At 44.9% G+C, this 8496-nt stretch overlaps 1 long non-coding RNA gene across 1 annotated transcript in view; it reads right to left on the bottom strand.

Moving 5' to 3' along the window:
• Window positions 1-902: 902 nt before the first annotated feature.
• Window positions 903-8496, bottom strand: part of LOC112551332 — a 46495-nt gene continuing 38901 nt past the window's right edge. The window contains exon 4 of the long non-coding RNA XR_003095619.1: window positions 903-1217. This is a non-coding gene — a long non-coding RNA (uncharacterized LOC112551332). The remainder of the gene's footprint in view (window positions 1218-8496) is intronic.

The raw sequence follows: 8496 nt of genomic DNA, 5'->3' as shown, positions 1-8496 counted from the left end.
CCTAAACACACTTCCCTGACTCCCTTAGGTCTTAGTGATGTCTTTAATAAGGTGCTTATATGTCACATGGATGGATGTTCTCTAGTCTAATACATTCAAATGAGTGTGAAGCATGTACCACATTTCAAGGGGCATCAGTGATGCTTTCCTATGCATCTGCATCTACCTCTGTTTGTTTGTTAACCCTTCACCTACCTCTGTTTGTTTGTTAACAAGCCTTCACCACAAATTCCCAGGCTCTGGGAACACTCTTGCTCCTCTGCACACACTCAGAACTCTGACTCACCACTTACTCAACACATTCCTGGGAAGTTTGCAACATCCACAGATGCCTCACAAACACCGTGCTCCCCAACTCTCATCATTATAGCAACACCCGGCATTGGCATTGGGCATTGCAGTAACCACCCTGAGGCTTTCCATAAGCCATTTGTTGTGCGGTGTTGCTAATGCTGACAGGCACTTCTGTTTGACTGCATGCTCTGGGGGCTTGGAACATACCCCAAGGAATATCATTAACAGAGATTGGACTCAGAGATGTATTGCAAAGCACCAGGGGAAGATGGAGGAGAAAGGGAACACATTCAAACCTTTCATGTCTGCACTTTTAGGCTTTTATATCATGTTTGAATGAAAATGCAAGGAAATAAGGAATAACCAAACACTACCTATAACTGACTGCAAACACAAGGGGTTCTCTTAGAATGCATATCACAAGAATGACCTGGGTCTCCCTTTGAGCTTTTCCACTGACTCTCTGCATTCCTGGGCATTCCCTTTAACTTCTCTTGCTGCACCTGCACTAGCCTCTTTTCTCTGAAGTCTCTGTTGCACGTAAAATGGGGTTTTAAGCCTGGTGCTTTAAGAATTGACATAACACTTGGTTGATTAATAGCAGAAAGGCTTGTTTTAATAACTACCAACAAGCTACAAAACTAAATGACAGAAAAAGACTCTTTCCCAATATAAAATGATCTATTACAAAAAGTCCCAGCACATATTTAGCTGCAGTAGTGTTCTCTCTCCAATGCAGGCAGAGGAAGCTGGTCCAGTCTTGCAGCCTTCACCGAGCAGGATCCTTTGCTGGTTAAGCTGTGTGCAGTATGGCTTCTTGATCTTTCATGGACTGCACACCTTGCTTGCAGTTTTGTCTTGCTTTATACTGTTTAATTGTATAGATTCAAAGCATTTTTCATTCATGGTTGGCTGATTAGAGTCTGAACAAAACAGGGAGGAAAAGGGTGACCATCACATTACAATTGTTAAATTGCCTGGCTCATATTTTTGGATTTGTTTATGTGTTTCTCACAGCCACTGACTAGCTCGGCAATTAAATGTGATGGGCCTTGAGTGGTCAAAGAGGATACCTAGAGGCACTGGTTATGGGACCCATCTTTGGGTATTTGTTTATCAGTGGGGCAAATTTACAATAGCTTGTTCTGGTGATGGTCTGTTTACAAAACTCCAGACATACATTTAATGACTGAGACATTTGTAAGACCTTAAATATTGGATGCCTGTTTTAAGAAATGTGAGGATGTCCCATACAGGACATCTTTCTGGTATACAATGCACATTTTACAGGTTTTGCTTGAAATGTATATTTAGTCTTTTGTCTTTTTAGTTGCTAGTTCATTTGAACTGTATATGTAGTTTCCTTGCCTTCTTTAGGTACACTGGCTCAGCCTTTTTCTCTAGCCTTCCTAACTTGGAGATATACATGTGATGAGTGTGTCAGGTCTCTGCCAACAATTTTCTTTTTAGGGGAACCATCACTCCTATTATTTTATGGCATGGGTCTGGTATTGGGTACCACAAGCTCCTTTCTCTCTTATGCCTAATGGTTTGCAAGCCGTTAGTGGAGTGTGATATTTTTTGTGGCAGGCTTGTTACCACAACCCAGTCTTGCCCCAGCCACTGTCTTGCATTTTTGTGCAAGAGATATTGTCTAAGCTTCCATAGCTTTCATAGCCACCGGTCTCCTAATGTTGCTGCTACTGGGTGTGCTAAATTGATGCTCATAACAGTGAGAGCCCACATGGAAGAGGAAGTTGAAGGAGCCAGGACTGCCACAATATCTCTGCAAAAGCCTAAATCAACAGAAACATAGGTTCTGATTCTTCAGGCAGCTTCTCTTCTGTGAGCCCACAGCATCCCCATCTGAGCGCTTCTCTGACAGGGGAGGCCTCTCTGTGGAGTATCTATTAGGTCCTTTCCATGTTAGTGGAATAGATTGTCTGGAGGATGTAGCTCGCTGGAGAGAAAGATTCCAATGTTTAAGATGATAGGTCAAAGCTATGCTAGGCTGGCATTGGATAATGTTAACCAATTCTGGACTTCTCTGATGGCTTCTGTCCAGTGAGTTGGCATCTCTTAGTATGTTTCCCAGTCTATGAACATCTGAAAGCACATCTATCATCATCACAAACATCCTTCCTTGGCCCCCTAATTGGTGGTGTTAGCAGAAGGGACATGAAGAGTGAATTTTGTGAAGGCCAGGGCTGAGGTATACTAATTGTCAGGGACTCTGATCAGACAGGCCAGCTTGGGACAAGTATTTCAGCAGTCACACCTGTAGTACGCCTTATCCAATGAACTCTGCAACAGTTTAGGAACAGCAAGCATCTTGTTTGGATGTTGGGAGCACCACTTAACCACTTAGCATCAGACGGGGCCCTGAGTTTGCGCCAGTCAAAGTTCTACTGTGGCAAGCCTCCTGGACTAAGTACAGATAGTCAAAAAACCTGAGGCTGAATTGATTCTGTCTTTGTAGGTTAGTCTAAGCTGCAAAGATTGAACCAATAAACAAACGAACAGACATTCACTTTTGATTCAGGAAATCCAGCCACATGCCTGCAGTGGCTCAACCCAGAAGCTGGGGGGCACTAGAACATAGCTCTCTGGCACATAGTCAGCATGGGCTGTGTGTTCACTCTCTTTACCTGCTGCCCCCAAGGTCTCTGGGATTGCAGTTCACAATCACAGCAGCAGGACTCTGCAAGTTGTTCATTACTTCCTTTTCCTGCTTCTAGGTGCCTCTGGGATTTGTAGTCCACAGTCATGGCCAGCACTAAATAAGCAGGGCAGGGCAGCTCTGTACTCAGGGGAAGGGAAGTTTAAGCCCCTTCCCTGGCCCCAGATCCCAGCCAGGGTTTGCCTGGAGGGGGGCAGCTAGCCAGCCAGTGAGGCCAGTGAACCAGCCCTCACTGCTCCAGCTAGGGAGCAGAGGGGCAGGGCCAGCCCTGCTTTCTGGAACAGACAGCACAGCCCAGGCCAGGGCTGCAAAATGCTGGGATGCTGGGGGACTGATTTAACTTGAACCAGGGAGGGGTCTGGGACAGCAGTTTCATCAACTGGTTTGACCTAAATCAGTTAAGTCTGATACTATAGTCAACCAGGTTTACCTTAAACCAGTTTCAAACATTTTGAAACTGGTTTATATACACTGAATTTCTATTCTGTTACAGGTTTAAACCAGTTTCTGATCACTTAAATCAGGTTATGTGTAACTTCTGCTCCTAGCCCCAGTTCCTGCAGTGTGGGTCTCCTGGTTCCTGACCCTAGTTTTGGCTTATTTCTGGATTTTAGCTTTGGATTTCGGAATCTGATCCCCAGATCCTAATCTTGGATTGTGCTGTGGACTTTGCCCTTGGAGTTCCCTCTGGATTTTGTAATATGGTTCCTGTCCTCTGACCCGGGCCCTTGCTTTCCCTTAGTGGCCTAACCACTAGGCCAGACTGCCTCCACCCCGGTCCCTGGCATTAATGAGGGGTCACATGCACAGAAACTTGTTCTCCCATCCATGTCTGAGGCCACCTCTTGCTGGTGCCAAGATCTTTAGATATACTGACACCTACCTTTAGGGCAAGCAATCCTTGGGTGGGGCTGGGGTCTCGTACTTGGTCACCACCTGCCAATATGCATCTATGTCTGTGTAGCCACAGGGGTACAGCACAGGGGCAGATTGAGAGGGAAGCACTGGTGCACTTGCCCTCCTCCCCCTCACCCCCTTTGATTCTTGCTCCACCCAAAGTATAAAATCAACTACCTAGCAATTGTAGCAGCATTTCTAGTCAGACAGTGCTACTGGGATGTCAAGGAGTCCCTTGACATCATGGCTTATTATAATCTACCTGATCCCTTCTAAACTCTTCATTCCACAGGTGTTAACAACCCTCTCTCCTTTTTAATAGTGTTGATGTTCCATCAATCAAGCTGTCCTTTGTTCTGCAGTTCCATATAGCTGCTCCTGGTATTGAAGCTCCTATTTCATAGTCCTGCAGATGGTTTTTGACTCATTCCAATGGAGTTATATTTGTTTTTGCTTCAATCCTAAACCAAATAATACAGTCTCAGACCCCCAGCATATTAGTAAAGCTTCTCGTTTATATTTAACTGAAAAAAATGTGTGTTTTTTTATATGTGACGATGCGCCTCACCACCTGAACCCCCAAGCTTTTCAAACTTCTAGAACTGCCCGTGATACAGCACATAAATGATCAATATTTTACTCCATAAATACCCACCAGCAACTATAGCTCCCTACTTCCATAACAGTATCATGTTCTGCAAGCAAGAGAGAAAATTTATGGGGGAGCTGATAGAGGCTTAGTGTTACTTGGAGAAAACTCCCATGGGTCAGAATCTGATCTGCATGTCTCATGATGACGGCTGTCTCCCAAAGGTAATAGTAAAAAATCTCTTGCCAACCTGCGTTACTCAGATCTCTTTGTCTGTTCCCAGAACTTGGAACCTGGAGCTGTTGGTGACGTATATGTGGATTGCAAGTGCAATCTGGCTAATAGTATGCAAATCACCAGTAGCAAGGCTTCCATGTCTGTCCCCAATAAATAACTTATCAAACTCAGAAAGAGTTCCCCCATGCCAGGGAGAATAAGAAGCAAGGCCTGCTTGACACTTACAAATCATCTCCGAACAACAGAATTTCATCTAGCAGCCTGAGTTTTGGGCTGGCAACCTGAAGAACCTGGATTCCAATGGTAGTCTAACAAATAGTTCCTCTAAGACCTCAGACAAGTCGCTCACAACTTTGTGCCTTAGTTTCCCCATTTCTAAACATTTATATTTTCACTTTACCAGGTCAAACTGTGAGGATTCCTTAACTAATATCAAGCTCTCTGGGGATGGATTTTTTTGTATCAATGTTAAATGCTATTAATCAGACAAACCGACATAAACATTTGCAGAGCTTGTTAGGCGTTAAATGCCATTTTTTTTGATAGAAGTGAAATTCTGGGCTGCAAGCCTCTCTCTTTAAATGGAGCTTCCTTACGGTAAGTGAATCCTGCAAAGTATGATAAGTTGAGTAAACAAATCGGTGCTGGCACTTTAAACATGTTGCACAATATCCATGAAGTGGAAACTGCTTGCAAGTGGATATGTAAGGGGATACAGGTGGGAAGCTCCAGTTGCATGGACAAATATCAACATGTTCCTAAAATGAGCAAAGGAGAGAGGAAATGGAAGAGTTTATGTGCCTGGCTCTCTTCCTCCAGGCAGTTATTCTTCAAATCCATCTCCCCCTCTGGGTAGAGAGGGATCTGAATGGAGGCCAAAATAACTTTTTTTGGGGTGTAAGACAAACAGCATTCCAGCACACCACTCTTACACCACAGCAAATATACAATTGTGGTGCAATGCGAAGTCTAAATGTCCTCACACCCTGACACTGTATCTCTATATTTTTATCATCTCCAAAATACTGTCAGATGCACAATATGCTTCAAGGGAGATGATCTCCTGCTGGAATCACAAATGTTGGGGATTGGAGGTGGGCAGCACTATGTGGTGTGTAGTATACAGACTGCCTCCTCTCTGCTTGAGGGGTTGCAGGTACAGATTTCTCAGCCCTGGAGAGGATCCCAAGCCACGGACACTGCTGATTTGGACACCAGGCCAGCCAGTGTACCATGGCACCCTTGGGTGGAGGCTGGACTCTAGTGACCTAGTCAGACCATGGACACATCTTGCTGCCAGCAGCATGTGGCAGCTAGGGCATATGGTGTTCCTCATCCAAGGACCCCAGGCACTTGTGCCTGTCTGACTTGAACCATCTTGCTCCTTGGTAAGTAATGCATAGAGCTGGCACTGTTCCCCTGTCCACCTTTTTCTAACAGCATAGTTCCTACCTGTAAGGGCAGGATTTTGCCCGAAGCATCATTTTTCTTAATTATGCAAATTAATGCCTTGATAGCCAAGAAGCATGACTTAACCAGTTCACTGTATCACCTGCATTATAAAGCTACTGAGCTTCCTGACCTACATTTCTACCCATGAATTATAAAAGCCTCAGAGCGCTAACCCCATAGCATATTGTATGTAGAGAAAGATTGGGGTTCGGAACATGGCAGGTGGGTTACAGATAGACAACAATTGATCTGTCCCTTAGCTAGTGCTGTGAAAATAGTTGTGGGCAAACTTTAAATACTTGAAGCATGCTCCTTCCTGAAATACCAGGGCTTCTGCAGAAACGTGACATTGTGTATGGAATTTTTTCCACACCAATACAATCTCTCTTCTAAGATGAATACAGTCTCCCCACCTCCCTCCTAAGCCAGCCCCTTCCCCCTCCATCCTGCCCATTTTCTGGCTGCCTGTGCTGTATGTCAAGCAAATTTTTGTGGTACATTATCCTCTTTAGGAGCCAGGCTCTTTAGAAAGGGTTATGTGGTTGAAGTCACATGCTACTTGTTTTGTCCCCTATTGGTTGATCCCCTGGTGCTTGGCAAGGACAGGAAAAGCCTTGCCTGAGAAGTTAAAAGTGGCTGCTTGGCTCTTGTTAAGGTTGAGACTAACTTAATATTTTACAGTTGGCTTGCCTGAAATATAGTTCAGCCTCTGTGAGTTTGCCGGGAAAATATTGTATCTTGTGTTTTCCCTCCCAGTTTTCATATAGTCAAAATAATAATTAGGCAGCTTGGGAAACAATGATTATTATCCAGAGCCCTGGGAACTGCTTTTGTTGTTCTGTTTTATGGGAACCCATGTTCCCACTGAGAAACTGAGTTATTTTCCTAGGCTCTGAGAAAGAGCAGAGAGGCCCCTGTGCTCCTCCGTGCTATTGTGTTGTGCAGTTTCACGGGCTTACAGCTGGAACGTGGTTTCCTTTAGCATCATGCTGCATTGCCTTGTGCTGCTGTAGCACACTGTATCCTTAGGGAAGCCAGCCCCTGGGAATCTACTCCATTGTGCTTGTGCTATGATTACAGAGCTAGGACTCAGGATTACTTATTTGTAAATCTGGGGCAACCCCACTGGCTTTAGCAGGGTTGCCCTGAATTTAACCCTTGGTCCTTGCTCTCTGTGGGATATGACTGACGCCTGATTGAAACCTATTTGACAGTCTTCCTTCTCCAGTTTTGACCGCACAACAGAGCACTTGTTCTGACCTCACCCTGTGTGTCTGTATGAATAATGTTGTCCTCTTGTGGCTAGGCCCACAGCAGAGTGTGTTTGTGGACTTGAACAACCAGGATATTAATTATATTTCATGTCTACAGACAGGGGTATCACAGTGGAAGCCCTTTTAAATTCCCCTCTTAAAGTCTACAGCCAGGGGACAGACTGGCTTTTACTCTATTTGGACTTTAAATGAAGCCTTGCATTTACCTTTGGCATTTTATAGTGGCACTGTACAAAATGCAGAGGTCAACAAGTATCAGAGCAAGGCATCATTATAAAGGAACCAGTGCTAGGTGTGAGGACCCCAGGCCTGCAGCAATCCCAGTCCTGGGAATCCCAATAGCCCTACAAGGAAGGTCTGCTTGACAGACCTGAGGAAGCTGCTTCACAGGACCTAATGCTGCCACAGGGTCCGCCAGGACTTTACTGTTGTTACTGACTTCATATGGATGCTGCTCAGAGATCACAGGAAATGTATAAAACTCTCAGGCAGGCAGGTAGGCATGTGATAGACACAGGAGTTGGCCAGGGACAAAGCTAAGTCTGAGAAGAAGGATTTATCTGAGGAGGAACTGTGTGAGGCTGCTGCCTCAGAGCAAATGTGTATGTCCCAGAGATGGAGGAGAAATTATGGGGCTGGAAAGAGAAGGCTTGAGCAGAATCCCACCCATGGGCTCTCTTTCCTTCCAGTCTCTAGCACTCTTTCTCCCATTCTCCTTGCTCTCATTAGATGAAGCAGGAAGGGCTAGTCTCAATCTGAGATGTGAAGGGATGCAACTAAGAGAGCAGGAAGAAGCAGTTAGCTCTTGGTAAAGGGACACAAGGAGGATGGTGGTCTGGGGGCTGCTCTGAAAGACAATTAATGTAAAGGGGGCAGTAACAAAGCAGGGAGAGAGGAGAGACCAGAACAGTCTGCCTCCCCTCCTTGCTACTTGCTTTCAAAAATCATTTGTGTTTCCGTTTTTCTGAAAGAAGTTTCTAATTGTCTTAAGAGAAACAGGATAAAGGATGCCAGATAGCACAATCTCTGTTGAAGACCCTACAACATGCCAGTGAGAAAAAAGCCTCCTAACA

The sequence above is a fragment of the Alligator sinensis genome, unplaced genomic scaffold, assembly GCF_000455745.1.
Source record: "Alligator sinensis unplaced genomic scaffold, ASM45574v1 scaffold344_1, whole genome shotgun sequence".
NCBI lineage: Eukaryota > Metazoa > Chordata > Crocodylia > Alligatoridae > Alligator > Alligator sinensis.
Note: the sequence above shows the minus strand (reverse complement) of the source record. Positions and strands in the feature narration are given on the sequence as shown.